Source organism: Rhineura floridana, chromosome 3 (genome assembly GCF_030035675.1).
Source record: "Rhineura floridana isolate rRhiFlo1 chromosome 3, rRhiFlo1.hap2, whole genome shotgun sequence".
In the NCBI taxonomy this organism is placed as follows: domain Eukaryota; kingdom Metazoa; phylum Chordata; class Lepidosauria; order Squamata; family Rhineuridae; genus Rhineura; species Rhineura floridana.
In genome coordinates, this window is record NC_084482.1 from 193719393 (window position 1) to 193731129 (window position 11737).

At 47.4% G+C, this 11737-nt stretch overlaps 1 long non-coding RNA gene across 1 annotated transcript; it reads right to left on the reverse strand.

Moving 5' to 3' along the window:
* Positions 1-2227: 2227 nt before the first annotated feature.
* On the reverse strand, positions 2228-3611 carry LOC133382401 (uncharacterized). Its single transcript, XR_009761946.1, has 2 exons — positions 3456-3611; positions 2228-2894 (listed from the first exon to the last, which is right to left on the reverse strand). It is a non-coding gene; the product is annotated as an uncharacterized LOC133382401 (long non-coding RNA).
* Between the last annotated feature and the right edge of the window lie 8126 nt (positions 3612-11737).

Consider the following 11737-nt stretch of genomic DNA (forward strand, 5'->3'; position numbering starts at 1 on the left):
GATAGCAATGCCTATCTTCACACTGAGCAGTTGACAACCCTGTGGGCAAGGCTGGCATTAGGGGATGGCATGGTTGGCCACCTTGCTCCAGGGCCAACCAAGACCTGGAACCAACACTGCCTACTGGAAAACCGTTCATCGTTTGCATTTTTGCCTTGACCCTACAGGATAGAGGCTGAAAGGGAGAGAGACTTGAATTTGGCCAAGGAAAACAGTTTGGGATTTGGATCTGGTTGGAGGAAAAAGCTGACAGAGTTTGCAGCTGGTTGGCATTAGGGCTAAGACTGCCTGCTTGTGTGTCTGCTTGCCTCCTACCCATTCAACCTGGACATTTGTAAAGCCACCAGATGTTGTTGGACCACAATTCCCATCTTTCCTGACCATTGGCAATGCTGGCTGAGGCTGATGGGAATTGTGGTCCAGCAACATCTGGTGGCCCACTAGTTGGGAAAGGCTGGGCTAGTTCATTCCAGGTTTTATGAACTGACAGGGCAAAGGATACCCTAAGACAGGGAGCCATTTTCTTGACTGAGGGCTGCATACCCTTCTGGGCTGCCTTCCAAGGGCCACATGCCAGGGGTGGGTGGGGCCAGAGGCAAAAGTGGGCACAGCAGCAAATGTGAATTTTACCTTTGTGCAGTGGGGTAGTTTCTCCACACATTCCTCTCTTCCTTCTCATTCCTTCCAGGCAAGGGAGAGGCATTATTTCAAGGACACCTTCCAGCCAGGCAAAAACACTCAGGGAGGGTGCCAAGGAGGGAGAGGTGTGGCTCAAGGGGGTGTATGGTTTGGGGAGAGTCCTGAGGGCCAGACAGCAAAAGTCCTGGAGGACTGCATTTGGGGGCCCCCGGCATGAGGTTCCCCATCCCTGCACTGAGAAGAACTGTGTGGAACCTGAGAGACATTCAGTTTCACAGTCTAATCTTTTATGAGATCATCATACCTGCTCTTTTTAAGCCTCAGGGTACACTGGGTCATAGCAACAATAGTAATTACCAGGACATGCCAATGATTCGACAGCACAGATGAAGTATTGTTACATTTGTTTATTAAATTTTTCTGCAGATAAATATATATTTGAATAAATAGATCCAGGCTGGATTGTACATTCCAGAACACATCCATTAAGGTTCGTAGCCAGTCTTATTACTGAGGGCAAGTGTGACAGAACAGAGCCCAAACTTCTCTCCCTTAAAAATCTTTTTTTGGCCATGTGACAAGAAAGAAAGAGAAGTTAAGGTGGTTATGGAGAAATATGCCAAAAATCCATCTTAGGGCAATACTTTTATTAAGCCTATGAAAATATCACAAAGCAGTATGAAGTATGCAGGCTTTCAAATGCTTCAAAACTCTTTAGTAGATGGTAAGAAAAAAATGCAAGGGAGTGGGGGGGGAGAGAGAGAGGTTTAGGTTTTGTTTGTTTATTTCTTGGCTGGCGGCATTCAAGCCATCCATGTCTGTATCTGATAAGAGTCTTAAGATGGAGTGTGGGAGGTAATAGAGACATTCACATAAGTAATAGCTGGTTGCTTTATTTCCAGAGATGGGGACTCTGCCATAATGTGCATTAAAGGTTTCTCCTTCCCAGAATCCTGCAGTACAACTTGATGCTTACATGGAACATAAGAAGAGCCCTGTGCTGGATCAGACCAGTGGCCCATCTAGTCCAGCATCCTGTTGTTGCAGTGGCCAGCCAGATGCCTTTGGGAAATCCACAGTGAATAGAGGCATGCAGCCAAGGGAGCAGGATTTAACCCCTAATCATTAGCTGATGAGTGGGAATTCAATCCTGCTTAGTTTGGCAGGATTCTATGTTTGCATTGAAATCTTACTAAAACATCCCATTTGAAGGGCAATGGGATGAAACTGTTGCTGTAAGATCTGGTAATCCTACAGCAGCAGTGCTGGTTTCCACAGACTGCACAGTGCTAGAAAGAACAGGTGTGAATGGCTCTGGAGTCAATTGAGGGCTAATTGTTCCCTGAATAGTTAGGCTGAAGGCGCTTTCCAAGAACAGCATCTTCCCCATGTTCTGTCACTCAAAGCAAGGGAATATCAGAAACATCATTATGTTGATTCTCATGGGAGCAAAGCAAAGCAAATTAGCAATTGTTTAATCCCATTGAAGTGGCAGTGTGGACAGCACAGATGTAAAGTCGTTTACTGCTCATGCTAGTATGGGATTGTAAAGCTATATAAATGCATACAATAAATGCTACAATAAATGCATATTTCAACACCCCATTTATTCACAATATGTATATCCCTTCCTTCACAGAGCTTTCAAGCTTACATAAGGGTTAGTCCCCTTTGTCCTCATAACAACCCTGCAGGGTAGATTAGGTTGAGGGAGAGTTCACTGGCCAGGATCAGTCAGTATGCTTCATAGCTGAGCCAGGATTTGAACCCAGGTTTTCCCAGTTCTCATTCTGAGCACTGAAAATACTCAGACCATTAATCCCTTGCTTCTTTTTTCTTGCCCACGTTCTTTATTTATTGAGCACATGCTTAGTTCACAGTTGAAGGGGGTCCAGTTGGCTGCACTGGGCAGAAATAAAACAGGCAGGTACTTATAGACTATGGACTTATCTTGAGTTCTTTTCAAGAGATACAGGTTGGGACCAAATCTTTGATTGATCCCACTGCTATCCTCTGGAGGAGTCTTTGGATGCCTGGGAAGAAAGCTACAGGAAGTTCTTAGCAGACCATGAGGGCAAAATTCTTGGAAGTGGCTCCAGAGAAGTTTATTGCTGTAAGTGACTGCAGGTGGGAGACAGAGATGCTCCTTCCCTTCACCTCCGGCTGCAATACCGGAAACTGTGGAAGGCACTGTGGGCTCGGTAAACAGGGAGTGAGGTGGGGCTGCTGCTCTCTGGTCTCAGGCAATAACAAAGCTACATAGGAGAGACATCAAGAAACAAAGACACATTGTATGAGATAAGAGGCAAAGCAGAAACCACATCCATAACTATTAGAACCAACTACTCTTCTAAAATTAGAACACGAGAACATAAGAAGAGCTGGATCAGACCAATGACATCCTGTCCTCAGACTAGGGTTGCCAGGTTCAGTGCCTGAGACTGATCCTGTATCTTTAGCAGAAGAGAAAGTCAGCCAAGTGCAGGTGTTCTTGCAGCTCTGTACTGGGAAAAACCACAAGGTGGAATTCTGCCTTCCCCCTGCACAACTTTTAAAGATACAGAAGACCTCTTGGAGGCCGGGCCTGGCAACCAAGAGGTCTTCTGTATCTTTAAAAGTTGTGCAGGGGGGGAGGGAGAATTCCACCTTGTGGTTTTTCTCATTATAGAGTTACAAGAACACCTGCACTTGGCTGACTTTCTCTTCTGCTAAAGATACAGGATCAGTCTCAGGCCAAGAACCTGGCAACCCTACCTCAGTCTGGCCAATCAGATGCTTAAGAGAAGCCCTCAAGTAGAACCTGAATGCAACAGCACCTCTGTCATGGCCCCGTCAGAGGACTCATCAGATGAGGATGACTCGGGAGTAACAGCAGCAGACCCAGAAGCAGCAGACCCAGAAGGAGAAATGGAGGCAACTCCTGAGAACCCAGCTCCTTCTCCCTCTCAGCTGCAGAGCACCCCAGACACAGCTGAAGCCCTTCAACCAGACACAGACAGTGAACGGGATACTCCCCCCTCACCTGCAGAACGTAGACAACAGAAGGTCAGGCAGAAGAGGGGCAGGCCTGTCCACTTAAGGCCAAAACGCTGATGGTTCACACCTGCTGACAAACCTGCTCCTTAGAAGTCAAACCTTGGCTTCAGCTTGTTGCTGACTACAACATCAGGCGTGACTACTGTGTGTCTTCCTATACCCTGAACCTTGACTTGGACTGATCTCTTGGCAAACTAGACCCGGACCTTCACTGACGTCTCTTCTGGATTTCTGGCTTGGTACGTAAGCTTTGAACGGCCTCTGCCCTTATCTTGCTTCCTCCTTGCTAGCCTGGCAGATTTATAGCCAAGCTGTCGGCTGAGGACTTACGGCCTGGCAATTACCAAGGAATCTCCAACCCTGCCTGCACCCCCACCGACACTGCTGTCTCAGTGAAGAGCTGACAACCTCCTCCAGCTTGCAAATTACCAAATAGCTGGTATATAGAGACATACTGCCTCCACTAGTGGAGGTAGAACATGGCCATTGTGGCTAGTAACTCTATACTTCATGTATTGGTCTAAACCTCTTTTAAGTTGGTGGCCATCACTACATCTTGTGTGAACAGACTCTGTAATTTAATTACATGTATGAAGTACTTCCTTTTGTCTCTCCTGAATCTTCCATAATTCAGCCTCATTGGATGGCCCTGAGCTCTAGCTCTTTCTTCAGACTCAGCTTCTCTCGAACACTTCTCTTTCTGACTTTTCCCCCACACACAGACATGCACACCAGAAAGTCAGGATAATAACTGTAATCTGCTTTATATTTTGGAAAGCTGTTGGTCTGTTTGCTATGCATTTGGACACCTTTTAAGGTAGAGTAACCAAATTTTGCATGATGATTCCTGAGAACAAGGAGCTGGTTTTTGTCTGCGTTTGGATATCATTGGACTCTATTTTGAATGACGATGAAGGACTGAACCTTCAAAACTGCACTGATTTTTGTTGTTGTTTGTTACTCGGGCAGCACTGGGTATGCCGTTGCAAGTAAATAATAACTCACTAGTTCATGTCTGAGGTGAGATTTGAACTGGGGACACATCAACTTAGCCCTGTGGCTATTGGCCTATGGATTTAGGTTTTATTTCAACTATAGCAGATAATGGCCTACAATTCCACCTCCAGTCTTGTTCTACTAGCTTTGTAGGCCTGTTTTGTGGTCTTAAAGGTTTCCAAACTGGAGCTACCGGCTAGTGGCAACCCAAGATTTTTGCTACTTGAAGCAATGCCAGAATATCCTCTTCCACTTGGTGCCTCATTCGGATTCCTACCATCATCTGTCCCCCCTTCTCGTGGTACTGCCTGAAGCTGGTTGCTCCACTTGGCTGCATGACAGGATCAGCCAATCACACACAATGTGATGAAGTGATGAAGTGATGAAGCAAGAGAGAAGGAGGCTGGAGTGCAGATGGAGACGAACTCCAGACGGATGCAATTATGCTTTGGTAAGTGCCTCTACTAAGTCGTACATAAAAGTGGTAAGGGCGGCGAAGAAGTCCTACTTCGCTGCCTCTATCAAGACATCTCTCTGCCGCCCAGCAGAGCTTTTTAGGGTTGTACGAGGACTCTTACATTCTGGTCCTCAAGATACCATTGAAACATCTGAAGCTCGCTGTAACGACATTGTAGGGCACTTCCAAAATAAAATCGCATGCATCCGTAGGGACCTAGACTCTGATGTTACGACAGATGAATCCATTGAAGTGTCCAGAACACGGTCTTGTCTTTCATTATTGGATGAGTTTCAGTTGGTGCAGCTTGAGGAAGTGGACAAGGTGCTTGGAATGGTGCGGGCGACCACGTCTGCTCTAGATCCTTGTCCATCTTGGCTGGTCAAGGCTAGCAGGACTGGTACCACCGGCTGGGCCAAGGAAGTGATAAATGTCTCCTTGAGTGAGGGAGTAGTCCCTAGTAGCCTCAAGGAGGCAGTAGTGAGACCTCTTTTGAAGAAACCTTCCTTAGACCCAGATAACTTGAACAATTATAGACTGGTGGCAAATATCCCCTTTTTGGGCAAGGTTCTGGAGCGGGTGGTTGCCAATCAGCTCCAGGTGCTCTTGGATGAGACCGATTATCTGGATCCGTTTCAATCCGGTTTTAGGCCTGGTTTTGGCACTGAAACAGCCTTGGTCGCCCTGTACGATGACCTCTGTCAGGAGAGGGACAGAGGGAGTGTGACTCTGTTGATTCTCCTTGATCTCTCAGCGGCGTTTGATACCATCGACCATGGTATCCTTCTGGGGAGACTTGCGGAGTTGGGAGTTGGAGGCACTGCTTGGCAGTGGTTCCGCTCCTACTTGGCGGATCGTCGCCAGAAGGTAGTACTTGGGGAACATTGCTCGACACCCTGGACTCTCCATTGTGGAGTCCCTCAGGGGTCGGTCTTGTCCCCCATGCTCTTTAACATCTACATGCAGCCTCTGGGTGCGGTCATCAGGAGTTTTGGAGTGCGTTGCCACCAGTACGCTGATGACACGCAGCTCTATTTCTCCTTTTCATCTTCTACAGGTGAGTCTGTGGATGTGCTGAATCATTGCCTGACTGCGATAATGGACTGGATGAGAGCTAATAAACTGAGACTCAATCCAGACAAGACTGAGACACTGTTGGTGAGTGCCTCCCCTGCCCAGATGGTGGATGTTCACCCTGTTCTAGATGGGGTCACACTCCCCTTAAAGGAACAGGTTCGTAGTCTGGGAGTTCTTTTCGATCCTTCCTTGTCTCTTGAGGCGCAAGTGGCCTCGGTGGCAAGGAATGCGTTCTACCACCTTCGGTTGGTAGCCCAGCTACACCCCTATCTGGACAGGGATGACCTCGCCTCAGTTGTTCATGCTCTGGTAACTTCTAGGCTGGATTACTGTAATGCGCTCTACGTAGGGCTGCCCTTGAAGACAGTTCGGAAGCTTCAGCTAGTGCAAAACGCAGCAGCCAGACTGCTGACGAGGACCAGCCGGTCAGCACATATAACACCTGTTCTGGCCCGTTTGCACTGGCTACCTATTTGTTTCCGAGCCAGATTCAAGGTGCTGGTTTTGACCTATAAAGCCTTACACGGCATGGGACCGCAATATCTTGTGGAACGCCTCTCCCGCTATGAACCTACCCGGTCACTTCGCTCAGCATCTAAGGCCCTCCTCCGGGTACCAACCCATCGAGAAGCCCGGAGGACAGTTACTCGATCTAGGGCCTTTTCTGTAGTGGCCCCCGAACTGTGGAACAGCCTCCCCGAAGAAGTACGCCTGGCGCCTATGCTTCTATCTTTTCGGTGCCAGGTTAAGACCTGGCTATGCTCCCAGGCATTTTAAGCGTTTATGTTATAATTTAAATTTTTTATTTTTTATTTTTTTTCTTTAGTTGCTGCTTGTGTTTATTGTTTGTTGTCTGATTTTATTGTTGATATTTTGTATTTTAACCTTTTTGTACACCGCCCAGAGAGCCACTCACTATGGGCGGTCTATAAATGAAACAAATAAATAAAAAATAAAATAAACAATGTCTTAAAAACCATTTCCTCTCTTCATTCTGGTACTTGCTGCCGGTGGTGACTTTCATGCACCATCCCCATTCCTTACCAAGCAGCTGAGGCAAATCAGGAGGATTGCTGCCAACACGGAGGCTGCACTGATCAGAATAATGGCCCAATAGGGGAGGCCTGTTTCACCTTTGGGGTTTTCCACAGCTTGGGGAAAGAGAAAAGACAAAAGTCATGCATCAGGCATTAACCGGACATACATTGCGATAATGAGGAGGGAAGACCAATAAGGGTGGTCAAGGGTGATGGGAACTGTAATCTAAGAATATCTGGAAGGCCACGGGTTCACCATTCCTGGTATAGAATAAGCTTCAATTACTGGCTAAAAAGTTCTCTAAAATTTCTGATCTTCCTCTCAGGCTCTGGAGTGTGCTCTCTGTGTTGCGGGAGAAATTGAGGCAGGGGTAGTGGTAGCCCAGGGACCTGGCCACATAAGACATTTTTATCTATGCAAAAGCATCTCTGCTCTTCCCTAGGGAATTCCTTTGCAAGAGATAGATCTAACTCAGCCTTTCCCAACCAGTGTGCCTCCAGATGTTGTTGGACCACAATTCCCATCTTTCCTGACCATTGGCAATGCTTGCTGAGGCTGATGGGAGTTGTGGTCCAACAACATCTGGAGGCACACTGGTTGGGAAAGGCTGATCTAACTGGTAGAAATATCTGTGATTACAAAACACCTGGGCTGTAGAATGAACTGGGCCCAAGAGGAGCTCCTTACTGCTTAGGACACGGATGTGGAAACTGTGGGCTTCCAGATGTTGTCGGAATCCAACTTGCATTATCTCTGATGATTAGCCATGCTGGCTGGGACTGGCTGGAGTTAAATTCCAACAACATCTGGAGGCCCACAGGTTCTCTATCCCTGGCTGAGGTGGACAGGCTTCAGTATTCCCATATGTTGGTGGTGGGGCTCTCTTAGCTCAATTTTGGTGCACAGAGGTTGGCTTGAGTCATTAGGAAAGGACCCAGACATAGTCTCAATTTATAAATTGAGCAGAATTAGAATAACAGAATCAGAGAGTTGGAAGGGACCTTGGGGTTCAACAATGCAGGATGTAAGATGCAACTGCTGCATCCCTGACAGATGGCCACTAGGAATGGGCAAATCTGTAAATTCTGGCTCTCACTCATTTTCCCAATCTGAAGTTCAGGTCTCCACATTTCCACATCAGTTTGCAATTTCTTTTGTTTTTTAAAATGTCCTCATGAAAAAGCATTCACATTGTAGTGTAAATTTCTCCTACAACACCCACTTTTGCAAAGTAGTTTACCTTTATTGACTGATTGATTGATTGATTGATTTATATCCCGCCCTTCCTCCCAGGGCAGCAAACAAAACACTAAAAACACTTTAAAACATCATAGAAAGACCCCAAAATACATTAAAACAAAACAATGTTAAAAACATTTTTTTAAAAGCTTTAAAAACATTTTTTTTTTAAAAAAAGGGTTAAAAGCATATTATTAAAGAAAACATATTAAAAGCAATTCTAACACAGACGCAGACTGGGATAGGTATCAACTTAAAAGGCTTATTGAAAGAGGAAAGTCTTCAAAAGGTGCCAAAAAGATAGCAGAGATGGTGCCTGACTAATATTTAAGGGGAGGGAATTCCACAGGGTAGGTGCCGCCACACTAAAGGTCCGTTTCCTATATTGTGCAGAATGAACCTCCTGATAAGATGGTATCTGTAGGAGGCCCTCACTTGCAGAGTGCAGTGATCAACTGGGTATATAATGGGTAAGACGGTCTTTCAGGTTTCCTGGTCCTGAGCTATATAGGGCTTTGTACACCAAAGCTAGAACCTTGAACTTGGCCCGGTAGCAAATGGGCAGCCAGTGCAATTCTTTCAGCAGTGGCGTGACATGTTGACGATACCCTGCTCCAGTGAGCAGTCTCGCCGCTGCATTTTGCACTAGCTTCAGGTTCTGGACCAACTTCAAGGGCAGCCCCACATAGAGCGCATTACAGTAACCCAACCTGGAGGTTACCAGTGCGTGGACAACAGTGGTCAGGGTATCCCGGTCCAGAAACAGCTGCAGCTGTCTTACCAGCCGAAGCTGGTAAAAGGCACTCAGTACCTTAGTATATGCATCACACCATTTGCCTGGAGAATTGCATTGCAAAATTTGGAGAAGTGAGAATTTTAAATGACAGCTGCATTTTGGTTTGCATATTGTTTCAGAAAGTGCGGATTAGGTAAATTTGCCTTTGAATGAATCAAATTTCTCCCCCATCCCTAATGGCCACTGTTTAAACAGCACTATCATATCTTCCTTTAATGTTCTCTTCACCAAGCTATTTATTTATTTAACTACACATATCCTGGCTCTTTCAGCTGTTCAGAGGTAATTCTTTTCCTGGTCTATACCACTTCAGGCTGCTGGTGAGGGCTTTCATATTGGTATATAAAATAAATAAATAAATAAATAAATAAATGCTCCCAATGGAAAAAAACCTCCCTGCACTTAGAAAAATAGTATGTCAGGGAAAACACGAAGGTCACATATTGTTCTTGTTTGTGCATTTATTTATTTATGTTTAATATGGGGGTCTTGGGTTCTGTGTTGTAATACAAATAAATAATCCTACCTGTAGTTGCATTTGATGTTGGGGTGCTTGCACTTCCTGCTGGGGCCGAGGGGGTGCCCCCGCTTCCTGCTGGGGCCGAGGGGGTGCCCACGCTTCCTGCTGGGGCCGAGGGGGTGCCCACGCTTCCTGCTGGGGCCGAGGGGGTGCCCCCGCTTCCAGATGGGGCCGAGGGGGTGCCCCCGCTTCCAGATGGGGCCGAGGGGGTGCCCCCGCTTCCAGATGGGGCCGAGGGGGTGCCCCCGCTTCCAGATGGGGCCGAGGGGGTGCCCCCGCTTCCAGATGGGGCCGAGGGGGTGCCCCCGCTTTCAGATGGGGCCGAGGGGGTGCCCCCGCTTTCAGATGGGGCCGAGGGGGTGCCCCCGCTTTCAGATGGGGCCGAGGGGGTGCCCCCGCTTCCAGATGGGGCCGAGGGGGTGCCCCCGCTTCCAGATGGGGCCGAGGGGGTGCCCCCGCTTTCAGATGGGGCCGAGGGGGTGCCCCCGCTTTCAGATGGGGCCGAGGGGGTGCCCCCGCTTTCAGATGGGGCCGAGGGGGTGCCCCCGCTTCCAGATGGGGCCGAGGGGGTGCCCCCGCTTTCAGATGGGGCCGAGGGGGTGCCCCCGCTTTCAGATGGGGCCGAGGGGGTGCCCCCGCTTCCAGATGGGGCCGAGGGGGTGCCCCCGCTTCCAGATGGGGCCGAGGGGGTGCCCCCGCTTCCAGATGGGGCCGAGGGGGTGCCCCCGCTTCCAGATGGGGCCGAGGTGCTCCCACTTCCTCGTGATGTAGACATGTCCTTGCTGCCTGTTGGGCTTGGGGTGACTGGTGTAGGTGAAGTGCTCCTAGTGCCTGTAAAATACAATTAAAATATATTAAAATGCATTAAAGTCATATTTCTAGATGTGTTCAGACGTTGTCTAAACATGCAAGTGTTAAACTACATATTAGAAGCAGAATGTACATTTCTGCTAAATCTCCAACCTTTCTTTTAGTGCCTACTTTTCTATTCATGGTGAGGAAAGCTAGAACTGACAAAAAGGAATGCATTGTGAGTAAAAGTACGCTAATGACACCATCAGAACCTCTTTTTCCCAAAATGAAAACACTTTATTTTATTACTTTATTTATTATTTAATTTGCATCCCACCCTTCCTCCCAGCAGAAGACCAGGGCGGCAAACAGAGCGCTAAAAACACTTTAAAACATCATAAAAACAGATCTTAAAATACATTAAAACAAAACAGCATTAAAAAAACTTAAAAACAATTTTAAAAAAGGGTTAAAAACATTATTAAAAAAATATTAAGCAATTCTAACACAGACGCAGACTGGGATAGGTCTCAACCCAAAAGGCTTGTTGAAAGAGGAAAGTCTTCAAAAGGTGCCAAAAAGATAGCAGATATGGCGCCTGCCTAATATTTAAGGGGAGGGAATTCTACAGGGTAGGTGCCCCCACAATAAAGGTCCATTTTCTATATTGTGCAGAATGAACCTCCTGATAAGATAATATGTGCAGGAGGCCCTCACCTGCACAGCACAGTGATCGACTGGGTATGTAAGGGATAAGATGGTCTTTCACGTATCCTGGTCCCGAGCTGTATAGGGCTTTGTACACCAAAGCTAGAACCTTGAACTTGGCCCGGTAGCAAATGGGCAGCCAGTGAAATTCTTTCAGCAGTGGCGTGACATGTTGACGATACCCTGCTCCAGTGAGCAGTCTCGCCACTGCATTTTGCACTAGCTTCAGGTTCCGGACCAACTTCAAGGGCAGCCCCAGATAGAGCACATTACAGTAATCCAGCCTGGAGGTTACCAGTGCATGGTCAACAGTGGCTATCCCGGTCCAGAAACAGCCGCAGCTGTCTCACCAGCTGAAGCTGGTAAAAGGCACTCCTAGCCACTGAGGTCACCTGGGCCTCTAGCGACAAAGATGGATCCAGGAGCAGCCCCAGACTAC